Source organism: Microchirus variegatus (assembly GCF_963457635.1).
Source record: "Microchirus variegatus genome assembly, chromosome: 16".
Taxonomy (NCBI): domain Eukaryota; kingdom Metazoa; phylum Chordata; class Actinopteri; order Pleuronectiformes; family Soleidae; genus Microchirus; species Microchirus variegatus.
The window spans coordinates 16,690,962-16,708,086 of record NC_139817.1 but is presented as its reverse complement, the minus strand read 5'-3'; the positions used below and the strand labels follow the sequence as shown (position 1 = coordinate 16,708,086).

Sequence of the window (17,125 nt, the reverse complement as noted above, 5' to 3'; positions counted from 1 at the left end):
ACCAGTGTCTGAAATAACTGCACAATGACCCTCAGTATGTGTGACACATTCTGACGTTTGATGAACACCTGCTCCCTCACTTTAAAAAAACTACGTCAATCCTCATGTTTTTCACTTCCTGACAAATATTTCCAATCTGTATTCATACACATGATAAACTCGACAATTCATGTTTGACACTGAACATGTTTTTGACATCCACAGTCCTCTGCCGCCACTGCCACCGCTGATGACGGTTTTGAGTCAAGATTGTTCTGTTAAAGACGTTATTAAAGCCACAGGAAGGTCTGGTAGGTCCACTATTGTGGACTGAATTTAAAAAGTTAGATGTAACGCTCCGTGCTCATGGTTGAAATGTGGTAGAAGGTTGTGGTCATACAGTATATATATATATATATATATATATATATACATAAAATGAAAGGTCACTGCTGATGGTACAGAACAGCTGCACACGTTCTAGCCTGGAGATAAAAGTGGTGGACCACGGTGACCTGTGCCTGTCCTTATGTGCACAGTTTAGTTTATTAGTGGAGAAGAGGATTCACACGAAGTGAAAGGGAAAAGAGGTCCAACAATCATTCAGTTCTTCTGGTTAAGACTGAAGCGGAACTAAAAAACTACACAACATAAATAATGGCAGAGAGGGAAACTACACACTTGATAGTTTGTACTTGCAGTTTATTCGCAGGAGTAATTTTTTTTTTAATGAAGTTACATTTTATTTTTTATGGTTTCTTTTTATCATCTTTGTGCTCTGACGAAGCCTCACTTTGTTTCTCCATTTAATGCGAGCCGGGAATTTGTGAGACTCAATTCAACTCGTGCTAACAAATTATGGAAATGTGCAGCAGCTGAAGAAAGTTCACTCAGTTGGCTTCTTCTTTGTCTTCTACTTCTACTGTAAATTTGCCAATAAATAAATCACCTTTTCCACACACAGTTTGTATTGGTATGTGTGTGTGTGTGTGTGTTTGTGTGTATGAGTCGGTATCTGACACTCTGAGACAGGCAGTTGCATGGCTCAATGACAGAGATGGTGCGATTACTGGAGCGTGGTCAGTCTTATTCCGTCTTTCACTCTTTCACACACACACGCCACGCACACACACACACACACACACACACACATTGTGCATCATTCAAAGTGAGGACCCTCATAGACATAATGCATTCCCTAGTCCCTTGCGCTAGAGTTTAAGATTCTCTGCCCGAGCCCGGCCGATATTTCCCGCCACTATCCTCGGGCCCTTGATCAAGCATTTGTGTTTTTTCTCCCTTGTCGTGTTTGCGTGGTATGTTATAGCACGTCGTATTGTGTGAAGGTGTAAAAACCTGCGGCCATGAACGCATCATTTAAGAACCAGGAAGTGTATCGTCATTAGCAACATGCGTTCATGGTAGCGGACCTCAGCGGCTCTGTTATTGTTGTAAATTATACTGTGACAGTCTAATTTGTGGCTGTGACTGTGGGGAGGACGTGGACGTACGTGTACATTTACGGCTCACGTATAAAAAAATGGCGGGTTTAAATCGGCCTCGGGTTCATAATTACAGTTAATGTGTCGGGCCGGGTCAGGCTCGGACACAACGTGCACAGGCTCGGGTCGGCCTTGATTTTTTACGGCCCGATCTAAGCTCTACCCTGCGCTAACCTTTACCATCACAACTAAATGCCTAACCCGTACCACAATAAGACTTACCTAATTCTAACCATAACCCTCAAACCACATCTTAACTGCTGAAAAAGCCCTTAAAAGATGTGAAGACCCTCACCCTCTAACCCACACAACCCTATGCTTGCCGACGACCCGATTTCAACTCCACATCTCTAAAACCTCTCTTACCCTAACCCTCCTGCCCAGAGCTCTGCCTAGGGACTGAACCCTGGTCTCCACATTTGCAGACCTGGACCACCACACATTCCAGATCAGTAGGCAAAAGAATGTTAACCTCTAACCCCAACACCTAACCCTAAAACCGGGTCTTAACCCTAAAAAAGGCCATTTAAAGATGTGAGGACTAACCCCAGCCCCAAACCCTCCAACTAACCCAATTCTAACCCTAAAACCAGGTCTTAACTCTGAAAAAGACCCTTTAAAGATGTGAGGACTAACCCTAGCACCTAACCCTCCATCTAACCCAATTCTAACCCTAAAACCAGGTCTTAACCTTAACCTTCTGAAAAAGACCCTTTACAGATTTGAAACTTTCCCAAGATGTCCTCACTCTGTATGATATTTGGTCCTCACAAGGCTACCATACCTACCAATACCAGAACACACCCACACAGCGGCTTGTGCATTAATACTTTTAAGGGTTCGACCATGATTTTCATTGATAGCTTTTAACCTGACCACAATTCACAAATCTTAGCTCTAAATTCAACCACTTCCTCATAAAATGAGGTTCTGCCTCATTAGGACCAGGTTGTGGTCTCCATGACGACTGCTGGTCCTGACGAGGTTGGTGTTTAAGCCAGAAAAAGTAACAAATACTCTAGCACACACACACCTACCACTGGTATTGATAAAAGGAACACATATGGACCCCATTTCAAAAGGCCTTCAGGAAGTATTGATGTGAAATGAAGTTAACTTTTTTATGTTTTTTTGTGGTTACCTTCTTCAATAAAAGTCCCTCTCTTCACTTTCCTCCATCTTTTTCTTCTACTTCAAATGTACTTGACGGCTTTACTAGAGTGTGTGTATGTGTGAGGGTCAGCGTCTTCCATGAGTGTTGAGATATTAAACCACCTGAGGAGAGTGAGTGTGTGTGTGTTTATGTCCTGATTAAACGTGCATATACCGTTGACAGTGCACACAGAAGTGGCTATTGTGGGAATTGGCTTTGTAAACATGATCAGTCAAGACGTTTTTTTGCGCCAGTTGGCCTCATAAAATCTGAAGTCACAGCCGTGCTCGGATGAATAGCTGAGGATTATGGTATGTTTTCAAGTGGAGTCGTACATGGAGCGGCTGTTAACACAAATGTAACATAAACACAAATGTTTATGTTTGTGTCTGCTGCAGAAAATCTCTGAAAGACGGCTGCTTCTTTTCACTCAAAGGTGTAATAAACACTGCGCTTTCTGGACCACATGCAAACATGGAGGCGGCACGGTGGTGCAACTGTCCAAGTTGAATATACTAAGCATATTTGCGGTTTTTCTATGAGTAAACCGGGTTCTAGCCAGGATTTTATTTTAGTGTAATGGTAATGGTGAGGGATTGCAGGGTTGGTGCAGAGCTTTTAAAAATATAAGGCAAAAATTGGCCATTCTAAGTGTACCCAAAGGGGAAAAAATTTATTTTTACACCATATATTTTTTATGGGTTATTTGTATACCTTTTGTATCTTGGCAGTATGTAACCTTCAGAAAGAATGTTCTAGAACTGAACTGGTGAATTTGAAATCTTTTCAAAAAGCGTCTAATTATTAACTCTTAAGTTTGTTTCTTTTACCTCGATAAAAAAAATGTGACACATTTAAGCTGAGAATGGGGGCAAGGGATGCTTCTGAAGTTGTTTACGCTGGTGAAATTGATTCACTTCAGCTCGTGGCCTTCCAAATAGGTTAATGTATACTCACGTTAGGATTACTTATTGGAATCTAATGGAAAGCGTAATGTTTGAATAAAAAGGCCATGGTTAACATGGGTTAAGCAATTGCTACGTGCTGCTTGATGCACAGATGGGACGGGGAGTTTTCGAAGAGACCATAATGCTCCGCCCCAATGATTTTAAAGTCCCTGATTTTCCGGCCCAAACATGCCATCATATTTTGGCCTTTCTGATTCTGGCGCATTTTCACATTTGATCTGGTGTTATTGCAGAAGTAAATACAGTCAAAATACCTACATTTTGCGTATCGGCCACAAGTCGTAGCCTAACGGGCCGATGCACTACCATGCACTATCTAGCGCCCTCCTAAGGCGCAGTTTTGGACCCTTTTCTCTTACATGTTAATGCACATGGAGCAATATAATGAAAAGCCAGTGTGAATTTAAGTGCTGCTACTCCACTGAGGTATAGAAAGGGTTTATTGTGCATCAGCCTTTATTCTGGCAGACGCAGCACCGATAAAAGAAATATGATTTTTGAGTTCTATCATGGATAAAATATAAAATATACAGGAAATATATACAGTATAGGAGATGAATGCAATTTAAGTGCCACGTCGCAGCAACAGTGAGGGAAATGGTGTGGAAACTTTATCGATCAGAACTTAATTTCTTCATTATACTGAGAGTGTATTGAGTAACTGTGCAGTGACGCTGAAGTTTGTTGTGTGTGGTGCTGTTGTTGAGGTGTCGTCACTTTTGTTTGAGCTTGTTTTTTTTTTTATTTCACTGAGCAAAAATACTTCTGCAAAACCTTATTTTTGAACAGAATGGTGCCCTCTAACCCAAAATAAATTCAGTTTCAGTCAAGTTGGTGATGTAGGCTTTAAAATGGTGAAAATCTAACTTTAACATGCGAAACTGCTCAACCATCCCTTTATTAAGCATAGATTAAATTTGTATCAACTGTTTTTTTAGGAACTGTTCAAAAAAGTTGCTTTGATCCATTTTCTATGTATATATGTATGTGTATATATAATATAAACATGTATATACACATGTTTATACAGTGGTATGCAAAAGTTTGGGCACCCCTGTAAATTTTCATGATTTCATTGGTTGTTTGGAAAAGACATTTCAGTTAAATATATCATATAGGAGACAAAAAGTGATAATTGACAAGTGAAATAAATATATATGATTTACAGAAAGTGTGCAAGAATTATTGAAATAAAATTAGGCACCCTTATTTTGATTTCAATACCTTTAGCACTAATTATTGGAACTCAAAATTGGTTTGGTAACCTCAGTGACCCTTGACCTCCATACACAGGTGAATCCAATCATGAGAAAGGGTATTTAAGGAGGCCAATTGTAAGTGTTTCTCCTCTTTGCATCTTCTCTGAAGAGTGGCAACATGGGAGCCTCAAAACAACTCTCAAATGACCTGAAAACAATGATTGTCCAACATCATGGTTTAGGGGAAGGATACAGAAAGCTATCTCAGAGATTTAAGCTCTCAGTTTCAACTGTGAGGAACATTGTGAGGAATTGGAAGACCATAGGCACAGTTCTAGTTTAGGCCTGAAGTGGCAGACAAAGAAAAATCTCAGATAAGCAGAGGCGAAGGATGGTGAGAACAGTCACAGTCAACCCACAGACCAGCTCCAAAGACCTACAACATCATCTTGCTGCAAATGGTGTCACTGTGCATCGTTCAACTATTCAGCGCACTTTACACAAAGTGATGCTGTATGGAAGAGTAATGCAGAAAAAGCCTTTTCTCTGCACCCGCCACAGAGTCGCTTGAGGTATGCTAAAGCACATTTGGACAAACCAGCTTCATTTTGGAATAAGGTGCTGTGGAAACTAAAATAGAGTTATTTGGGCAAAACAAGGGGCGTTATGTATGGTGGAAAAAGAACACAGCATTCCAAGAAAAACACTTGCGACCTACAGTAAAATTTGGTAGCGGTTCCATCATGCTGTGGGGCTGTGGCCAGTGCAGGGACTGGGAATCTTGTTAAAGTTGGGGTTGTATGGATTCCACTCAATATCAGCAGATTCTGGAGAACAATGTCCATGAATCAGTGACAAAGTTGAAGTTGTGCCAGGGCTGGATCTTTCAACAAGACAACGACCCTAAAAACTGCTCAAAATCTACGAAAGCATTCATGCAGAGGAACAAATACAACGTTCTGGAATGGCCGTCCCCAGACCTGAATATTATTGAAAAGTTGTGGTGTGATTTAAAGCGGGCTGTCCATGCTCGGAAACCATCAAACCTGACTGAACTGAAGATGTTTTGTAAAGAAGAATGGTCCAAAATACCTTCTGCCAGAATCCAGACTCTAATTGGAAGCTATATTAAGTGTTTAGAGGCTGTTATTTCTGCAAAAGGAGGATGCACAAAATGTTTTTTTGGTGCTTTAACTTATGCACATGCCTAATTTTGTCACATAGAGTGGTCCTGTTGCACATATGTGACCCGCCACGGACTAAAAGGCAACAAGTCAAGCCGAGCGCAAAACGTTTTTTTTTTTCAAAATTAGGGATTTTCGGTTTTTTCAAAATTACACAAGTTGAAGTTTTGAAGAAGCCACTACATGCTTCAAATCACAGTATTGTGGGTCTTAAAACCATAAACTTTGTGTTTGAATTAAGGTTGTTTTATCGCTGTGAATCGCTCCTAGTTTGGGTGTGGCGATCTCACATTCCAGAGCTTTTGTTGTTTTTTCAGCCAATCAGCTGACGATCACGGAGAATACACATGGCTAATTATACGGAGGGTGAGAGGGGGAGAGAGAGAGAGAGAGAGAGAGAGAGTGTGTCGAACGTCCAGCGTATGTGTGCAGTGTGTGTGTGTGCAGTGCGAAATTAAAGCGTGATTATCATCAAAGCAGTCATCATCAAAGCTTTGTTTGACAAAGGAAGACAAAGAGAACAGGACAATAAGTCAGTGGCTGAGCAGCTTCTTCACAAGGACAGCGAAAGCACAGAGACTGCTGTGTGTGGACTGTTAGCATTTTAAGCTAGCGATCTTTATGCTAACGTGTTAGCAGACTTCATCGTCACAAAAACAACAAACAGATGGATTATTCCGCGGCTGAAAGAGAGCAGGACACACACGGTAGTTGTCTGAGATGATGACGTGACGCCAGCACCGCTCTATCTCCTATCGAATTGGACTTTTGGAGGCGAACAGACGTAAAACTGCAACGAAAAGGAGGCAAGCCCGGACCTCTTATGATCGGAGGCACTTAAGTTCTTATGGGGTGAGTTTTCCTTAACGTTGTTAATCGATGTTATGTTAGTGTTCATTCAAAGTCACATACAGACGCACATAGGGACGCTGTCTTTTAATAATCCACTGTGCGTTTCATAACGCTGTTTGGCTACATTGTTATTAGCTCGCTAGCTCGGTACTGTATTATTACAATGAGAATGATGCGCACATCGAAACTTTTGTTCGGTCAGATGAGCGTATTATAAGCCGTAAGAGGAGCATGTCACGGCCCTCTTTGAGATTTTGTACACCCGCAGGTTCAGTTTGATGATTCAAATGCTTTGAGACGAAACTCCCGTGTTCGAAACCTAACATTGCATTGAATGATGTGTGAATGCCACACCTTTGCATGCATGAATCACACATGATTAACACAATGTGTGATGAACGTGTTAATGACACGTGTAATTCATGCACATAAAGGTGTGGCATTCACACATAATTCAAGCAATACTACTGATCAATCTATACTGATTCAGTGATTAAATGCCTTTTAACATGAACCATGATCTGAAACAAGTATTTTTTTTTTTTTCAGAATCCTGGGCATAAGGATTGGCATGTGAAGCTTGTTGGAACGGCAGATGGCAGAGTGATAGTAAAGACCATCGACTGGCAGATACATCTGAGTCCCTACTTTCAAAAGCTCCCACAGATCAAGAGTTATCAGAACTTTAGGTATTTATATACAAAATTCTGCATTTTATGAATAAAAAAATCACGAATGAACATAATAGTGTTCCATGTGAACAGTGAGCCATGTTTTAAATATCCTGTTGTGTGCTTCTATTCTGTCACAGCTTCGATGCCAACAGACCAGATGTGGTGCTTGCTCAAACTCACAGTGATGCAGAGCCTATCGAGTTTCAGCTACTGCGCAACCCAGGAGTTCTGCCCCCTGTTGACAGTCTTCCCGTCCTGGCCCCACCTGGACTGACCATGGACAGGCAGACGTATCTTTTTGAAAAAATCCGGCCTTTCTGTTCTGATGAGGCAAAATACTTCACATGCCCAGCACCAAAGGTTACAGCACAGAAGAGGAAGCAGAAGAGGGTGCGTTTGTGATGTCATCATTTAGTCCGCATATCAACTGTGATAGACAGAGTGGGTACAGCCACATTGTGGGGGAGGAACTGGTATTGAAGATGATAATATAGTCCATGGTCTGGAAAATATTCCTTCACACACTTAGATATATTTTATTTCTTTATTTTAGTTCTATGCACCATATATCTGGAACAAACTCCCAGAAAACTGTAGGTCTGCTGAAACTCTCACCTCTTTTAAATCAAGAGTGAAGACTTTTCTGTTTGCCGCTGCATTTCAGTAATTTCCAATACTGCACTGTAACCTCTATTCCTTATATATACTCTTGATTTTATTTTTTATCTTTTTATTTTATTTGTATCTATTTTATTTTTTAATCTTAATCTTTAAATTTTACCTGCTTGTTTTTATTTTGATGTTATATCTGATTTTATAAATGTCTCTTTTCTATGCTTTTTAATGCTTTATGTAAAGCACTTTGAATTACCTTGTTGTTGAAATGTGCTACACAAATAAACTTGCCTTGCCTTACATTGACATGAACTACATTCATTCCTTTTTTTTTTTCAAACTGCTACACTGTTACTGTCCTGTGGGCTAATAGACATCAGATGTCACTGACAGCTAGACTGGGTGGGGGGTTGTGACCATGTTAATGTCATGCAAATGAGCAGCTATTGGCCTGGCTCCTCAAGAGGGTCGAAATCTTTCAGGCTGAATTTCTCCCTAAAGCAGTTTGAGGAGTGCCTACATTCAAATGACCACATCTTCTTCATAAATGATCAGATGGACATGGGTTTGACATTGTTGGAACGCTTAGATATCACACTTTCGGAAACTGTAAATAACTCCAAATGTCCCGAAGTAGACATGTGAACCCTTTTGCCATGGCTGGACACATATATGTTAGTTATGGAGTTCTACTTACATATATTAATTTTTTTTTATGGTCAAAAACCTCCTAGTTGCTGTAAACGAGCCGATTGAAATCCTCTTTTCTGACCCTGTTCGTCAGCCGCGAGTTTCAGAGTGAACTTTCACCCCCAGAAGACAGAGTCTTGTGATTGGCCAGTAATATTCAGCAATCCGCTCTCAGAAGCGCAGCTCCCCCCTCTGGAATGGTGGATGCACTGCTACTCATTATCAAAGCATTGTTTTAACAATGTTTAAAAAAAGCTTCTTCACGACTTTTATGACTTTGACCCGGAGTCAGACCCAGAGTCAGAAGACACTGTTGCTCGTGAAACACCTCCATTCTTCTTCTGCGGTTCAATGTACGCAACCGGATGTGCCCGGACTAGTGCCCGGAGCAGGACGATCTTCTGTTCATGAGAACCACTGTTTATGTAACTATTACGGGATTTTCAGAGATCTCGCTGAGCCCCGAGATTACAATAAACACAGCGTTCTCAGCAATGACTGAACTGTTTGTTTCGAAACTTCAGGGCTTCTTAAACAAGGTAATGACACAGATACACAACAAAAAAACAGCGTTAATAGGACCTTCCGGTCTAGATCCACTTTAAATAATTCTTGCACCCTTTGTGTAAATCATATACACTTTATTTTACTTCTTAAATATCACTGTGAATAACTGAAATTTTCTATCCAAACAAATTTACAGGGGTGCCCAAACTTTTACATACCACTGTATAGATATATAAAGATATATATACATATATATATACATATAAACACACACACACATATATATATATATATATATATATATATATATATATATATATATATTGAATGTCAAAAAGTTATTAATGATGTAGTTTTCTGCAGTGTGCTCCTGCATTTCAAGTAAACAAAATTAAACTTTAAGCTCTAATCTGTTTACATAATGCTACATGATGAATGTCTTCCATTAAGAAATGTTTACATAAACTATTTTGAAAAAGAGTAGTGGCCGTAATGGTTTTAGGCAGGAAACCAATGTCTGGGTTAATCTCCGTGATTGAAAACAACGCTAACTTAATTTTGTGTTTTGTTTTTGTCTTTTTTTTGTCGTCACCTAAAAAAGTAAAAAGATTTTGAGGAGAAAGAACCATCTGGATTTGTACTGTATGTTCCCATTAATATCTTAATAAAATAAATGAAAAAGGAGAATTTTATATTTCACAACGTTTGCAGAGTATTTAAATCTCCCCTCATGTTGTTTTATAAAAGTATAAAATATCTTCTTTTTAACACTGAACCGTTGAATAATTTTCAGCTGTGGGATAAGCCAGAGGCATTCCTCCTTGTTAAAGCCGGTCTTCCCCTGCAGCGAGCAGAATGTGTTTTACTTACATTGGTTGAGGGAATATAAGCTTCAGTCGGGGACATTTATTATATAGCTATCTTCCATCTTCATAGCTCAGCTGGCTGGCACATTCAGGGGGAAACGTACTTGGCACTGGAAGGCAAGCATCACTTAAAATGATTTTTATCAAGAAGGACTGTCTGGTGGGCAGGGACAGTAAAAAAAAAAAAGAAGAAAGAATAACCTGAAATGTGTCCAGGCTGTATCTTATCTGTTGTTACAGGAACGTAGTTTGATCTGTTTGTGTGCATTTCTAAGGCCTATACAGTATTTAATCTTCCTCTGCTTCTTATACTGTTTCCGTCCATGTGTTTTGGTTTTAATCTTTTGCTGACTCTGGGCTTCTTCCCTCAGCCTCAGCTTCTCAGTGTGATGACCAATCATTGGCAGTGCCTCATTGTACGTACTGTAAATGATACCCACCCCATTACTGTCCAACGGGGTCACGTCACAGACTTCAGACCTGGCAGGTGATTCACTTAAGTCTGTCCCACACTAGAGGATTTTTCATATCTGACTTGATTTTATTAATTATAATTATTTTCAAGATTAATCGTTTGGTCCATAAAATGTCAGAAAACGTTGAAAATGTTGATCAGTGTTTGTCAAACCTGGACATGACGATGTTCTCAAATGTCTTGTTTTGTCCACAAATCAAAATGATTCAGTTTTAATGATTTCTTTGTCATGTGGAGGAAAGAAACTAATCGATTATCAAAATATTTGACGATTTAATTAATAATTAGACTAGATTTATTTTGCTTCACAAAATGTTCATTATACTGAAGTACACGTCGTTCCATATCAAAACAAACACTTTCACATTGAAATTCTGTGAAATATCATCGTGAATATCTTTATCGCTACATCATGATGGAATATTGTGATGTAATTTTTTGCTCATAGTGCCCACCGTGTGCCAGATAATCTGTTCAAATCAGCCCAAAATCAGAAGATACCCACAATTTCGTGACATGAATTGGGCCAATTATCTTCTAATGTGGTGCAGGGTTTGGACAAGAAATGCAAGAAATATTGGTACTATAATATTGTCAGGTTTAACTTTCCCACACATACCAAAAGGCGAATGCAAAAGTGGCTTAAAAAACACTCAGGATCTGATCTTTTTGGAGAGGAGAAGATGGAGTCGGAAATAACAATCCACAGAGCTACTTTGTTACTTGGTGTATTGAGAGAGACACTGAGAAACCACATCCCAATGCCTACTTGCTGTGAAATCTGTGAAACACCTTCAGGCAAAAACAAACCAATATAGTTTATCCAGTACAAAGTAATGAGATCGTCCAGACAGGACTCGGCTGTCCACTTAGACTTGTCTCTAGCTGGATTCATGTGCGGGAACAGACCTTTTTCTCTGCATGTTCTTACCATGAGAGTTGTTTAAACCCTGGATAAGAGAAAACAGAACTTCACAATACTGCTTTTAGCTGTTTTGTCCATCAGGATAATAAATACCACAATTCTGGTGGAGAACACCTAATTTAAAACACATTTTGTCAGTTTTTAAAAGAAAGCTGTCAAACCCTCTTAGGACCATCATGATAATCAGGCCGCCTGGATTTATTTTTGATTTTATGGCTGTAGAATTGTCAAAATGTGTTAAATGAGTGAGTTCTTCTGCTTCCTTTTTCCCAGATATCTTTGTCAATATCTGGCAGTTATTCAACCGTTGAAAAAATTACGGCACTGACGTCACAAGCTCTATTTCTCTGCTTTCCGGTATCAATCCATCCATCTTCTACCACTCCTCCACATGAGGGTCACACGGAGAGCTGTGCCAATCTCAGGTATTTCTAGATATCACAAATGGTCTAGGAGTTACGATAATGAGAAGTTCACATGATGGTAACAGAATGGTTAAATATCCACACTGACCCTCAATAGGTCGTAAAACGCCAGCCCTGACTGTCCTGACTCGTTATTTCACCCTAAAATTTCATGATAATGAGTAAAAAGCCAATTTAATTGTATTTCATTTAAAACTCCCTCTTTTATAAAGTGCAGCCATTGTTGTGCAGGGAGCTCACTGACTGAATTAGGACCAATTTAGGCCCATTACACTTGATATACGAACATCTAACAGCACATTTGTCATTTTAACTGGAGCCAGTGACACGACAACAAAACGAGCTGATGCTGATTGTTTTTTCTCTCTGCTCTGCGATTGCCACCAACTGAGCTCTGCTAATGAGTGAATAACACACACACTATTCCAGTTCAGTAAACATCGCCTCAACTCCAGTCACCTCCCCGCAGCCATTTCATCATCAGTGTCACTGTGGAAGTTGCAAATCTGACACCTGCTGTCTGGTTTTATCACATCGCCCGGAGCAGGACATCTGTATAAACACATCTGGCCAAGTGTGCGTGTATTTTTTCTTCTTCTTTGAGTTCACACTGATCCTTGTACAGTTATCATGACGACGAGTGGAAATTAAACCAATTCTGTGCAGCAGGTACACAAATTAGGCTGTGATATGTCACGTTTTTGGGAGAGATTGGGTTGGGACTGGACTGGATCGGAGGATTATTTGCGTTGCCAAAAAACAAAATTTATAGATTGAATGATTTACATTAATTTGTCTGTTATATTATTCAAATCAGTGCACATAATGCTCATGAAGCTAATGAAAGAGTGTTGTTTGTTAGTTAGCTTTAGCCCTTGTTTTTGCTAGTAGTTTTCCCCTCATATGAGTGGTTTTTTTCTCCTTTTGAGTGATTTTTGGATGCACTTTCATAACAAAAGATGGGTTTTTTTTCCACTTGTCTCTATAGTTTTTTTATATCATTGTAAATTTTTTCTCGATTGTAAATTGTAAATAAAGAATTCTCATTCTCATATGTCTCTCTCGTGTCAGAACATAAGAGAAGATTTTCCAGTAATGCACTCTATTTATTTCCCTTTTGTCCACCAACAAAATAAAAAATAAATTCATGTTTAATTTAACTAGGAAAAAGTACCATTAAGAACCTCTTATTTCGAGTGAACTCAGGCCACGACAGGAAGCAGCACAATAGTGATGGGATCGGCAGCTCATTTGAGTGTACTGAATCACTTGAATCAGTTCATTAAAATGATTCGTTCAAAAGATTTGTTCACCGAATCGTTCAGTTCTAAGCAGGAGCCCAGTGCCCCGCTACGTGACTCACCTCCTCCCTGAGTGCAGTACGTGCGCGCCACGGGTCATAGAGTGAGTGAGTGACAGCGTGGACGAGATTCATGTCCTCAGCGTCAGTACACCTGCTCTCTGTGTGTCAGTTCGTCCCTCAGCGTCAGTTCACCTCCTCTCTGTGTGTCAGTTTGTCTCTCAGCGACAGTGCACCTCCTCTCTGTGTGTCAGTTCGTCTCTCAGCGTCAGTTCACCTCCTCCCTGTGTGTCAGTTCGTCTCTCAGCGTCAGTTCACCTCCTCCCTGCGTGTCAGTTCGTCTCTCAGCGTCAGTTCACCTCCTCCCTGTGTGTCAGTTCATCCCTCAGCGTCAGTTCACCTCCTCTGTGTGTGTCAGTTCATCCCTCAGCATCAGTTCACCTCCTCCCTGTGTGTCAGTTCATCCCTCAGCGTCAGTTCCCCTCCTCTGTGTGTCAGTTCATCCCTCAGCGTCAGTTCGTACCTCAGCGTCAGTACACCAGTTCTCTGTGTGTCAGTTCGTACCTCAGCGTCAGTACACCAGTTCTCTGTGTGTCAGTTTGTACCTCAGCGTCAGAACACCTCCTCTCTGTCTCTCAGTTCGTTTGTACGCGCGAATCATGAGTGAGTCAGTGTACTGACAGTGTACAAATCACAGCAGCACGGCCGGGCAGACACAGCTCACAGTCACTCCCTCTCCCTCTCCCTTTCTCTTCCCGCTCGGCGCACGTTGGCTGGCGTAGTTTGCCGAAGATTCACGAGTGAGTGACGGCGACGGCGTCAGCGAATGACTTCACGAGTGATTCACAGGACCCGGCAGTTCCACTCCCGGCCGCCACGCTCGCTGCTGAGCTCAACTGAACTAAAAATGGAACGTATCAGTTCATGAAGTGATCCCAGTCAGTTCGTTCACTCAAATGATTCGTACTTTCGAACAAATCACTCCTGACCGACACAACACTACAGCACAAATGAATAAGGATGGCATGATGGACATATGTGTATTGTCAACACTGTCCTGAGTCTGGATTTTTAATATCCTGCTGTCATTGTACTTCATGTCACATTTCCTTTGCGTGTCAATGCTGAAACTGGTTTGGCATTTTGGTTATTCCAAACTCGTCACCTGCCATAATCCCCCACTGATACACTCGTCTGGTGACAAACATCTCCATCCATCATCAGCTTCTTGCCCTTAGTGACTGCTTGATTGCTCGACCGGGTAACTCTGCTATGACCATAACTCCATAATAATCACGCCATAAATTCCCTGAAGGGGTTTCAGCTCAGGAACTGAACGGCCACCTCTTGGCTGCTCATCTGTCACATGCTTTTCTGGCTCCGACATGTTTGTGGTGACAGCACTCCCCTCCAGGTCGGCTCATCCACCAAACAACTGATACCACAGTTCCTGGGCCCGAGGTATAAAAAAAAAACAAAGCAGCTGAGGGAATCTAAAATGAGTGGAAATTGCAGGACGGTTTAATACAATGAATTTGAAGGATGCAAGACACAGTCTCACAGTTTGGCTCAGGATTACTGTCAAGTGTGGGCCGCACACACATTTGGCGTCTTTTTGGATGTTTGCTTGTATGTTTTATATCCTTGAATATTGGGGTTGAGCCTTAAAAGTATTTCTAATTTCTTTAAGGACATCAAACCTCTTTATGAATTTTTGAAAGCTCTGTATAATCCATTCATCAGTTATCTACAACTTAACAGCACTTAAACATACAGAATGCCAACAGAGCGAGCAGAGAGCTGCTGTTGAATTTGCAACCAAAACTTGTGAAGTTGCAAACAAAGAGGACTGATTTGCAAGCAGTTTTTTTTAACTTGAAAGCAAAGAGGACTGATTTATAAGCAAAATGGTTTGTTTTCTGTTTTTACTTACAAACATTAGTTTTGATTGAATTTGAAGAAATATTGTCTCTCATATTTTTTTTTTCAATTGCAACCTGTTCTGTTTCAATCTCAAATTTTTTTTGATTGCAACGTAGTGTTTTTTGCTCTCAGATCTCTTTTTTGGTTTCAAATCTATTCTATTTGATTTAATAATAAAGGAACAATATTATCTCCATATGCTATCTGTCAGAAATACTGAACCCAGATAGCCTCACAACCTCCCTCAAAAATGTCTCTCACTTCAGCTTTGGTATCACTCTCTCTGTCCCTCCCTTTCATTTTGGAAGAAAATCTGGATTTAATTAGTTATCCAAGTAACCGTTTTGAACACTTAATATCTGGCGCCAGACAGTGTTACAGCTAAGAAGGTCAACGAGCTCCCAAACTGAAAAGTTAAATTCAAAGTGAATTCATCATGACTCCATCGAGAGTCTGCAAAATGGGAATTCCCCTAAAATATACAGCCTTGATCGTTCTGTATCTAAAAACACAAAAGGGGCAGAACAATAAAGGTCACAGCGGCTTTGAGCACAGCGTTGGTCTATTGATGATTTTGTAACTGCAGTGTGAAATTATTATTTGTGTGTGTGTGTGTGTGGTAATTGTGTATTTATTCTTCTTTTTATTGCTCCGTTGCAGCAGCACAGTGGCTCCACAGCAATTTGCTGTGTGGTGGAGAATTTGGAATCAATATCAATCTTTTAACTCTTCTAGGCCTAACTCACTAACACACGGTAAAGTACCTTTGAGGTAAACCCCCCCCGCCCCTCCCCAAAATTGTACATCAGAAAATGCCACACACTCGACTGAACTTCCTGACAAACTTTTAGTCAGCTGACTTTTTTGTCTTATGTGAAATCTAACACCATCGTCCACAGACCAACAGACCCATGGGTCTGAAGTTTTGTTGTTGGTGAAATCTGCCAAATGACTAGAAAGAGAGGCAACCACAAGCATGCACACAAGACAACAACAACAACAACAACAGAGAGATGAAACCACAGAGAGATAAAAATAGGCAGCTGCAATATTTAAATGTAAAAAATCAACACTTCAGAGACAAAACAAGTCTGGAATAAAGAGAATCAACTTCCAAGAGGGAAAAACATCCCCATAAACAGATGATGAATGAGTCATTATGTAAAAAAAAATATTAAAGATAAAAGATTAAACGTTTGTCTTATACTTTAAATATGTACTGTATTGGCCTGCAGGCATTAATGTGTAGGAAGAAAGAAGAAGGTTTTACTTTGAGAATAGTGATAAGGATAGAGGTGACCGCATAGATAATAACCCTGACACATTAACATTAATCATGTTAATCGTATTTCAGAAGAGAAATGAAGCGTTTTATACTTTTGTGGGGAAAAAACGTTAACGGTTAATTAATGACAATAACAAATCTGATTCATTTTATTCACTGATCTTTAGAACCAAGAGAGAAATGTGCAAAAAGAAGAGTGTCTCTTTCTGTCCCCGGAGATAGAGGGACTTATTAGATGTTCTCGTTGCTTTACAAAGAACGTTTAAGAAAGAGCGATACGACTCTGTCTCCTCAACTATCGTCTTTCATAGCACAGAGTTACCTGAGCAGAGCATATTTTTTTCCCTAATCCCTCCGCGTTTTGCATTACACCCAATTTCCAATCTTGTAAAACTAAACCTGCTCAGGTAAATCCTCTGCCTCCACATGGGGTCAACGAGAGGTCTGCTCACGAACCTGGCAAAAAAAAAGGATCCAAGAGTCAAGTGTGCAATCGCTGCAACACCGGCAGAGACGACTAATCAACATTTCATAAGCAGCTTAAGATGAAAGTGAAAAAAGAGTGTAAACACAATCAGGAATCGTCCTCCGGGCATCGCTGAG

General features: G+C 40.3%; 1 protein-coding gene across 1 annotated transcript in view; it reads right to left on the bottom strand.

Annotated features, from left to right (window-relative positions):
- grin3a (glutamate receptor, ionotropic, N-methyl-D-aspartate 3A) overlaps positions 1 to 17,125 on the bottom strand; it is a gene marked incomplete at both ends in the record, with an annotated part of 61,593 nt that overhangs the window by 32,427 nt on the left and 12,041 nt on the right. The gene's annotated exons all lie outside the window — the stretch shown is intronic.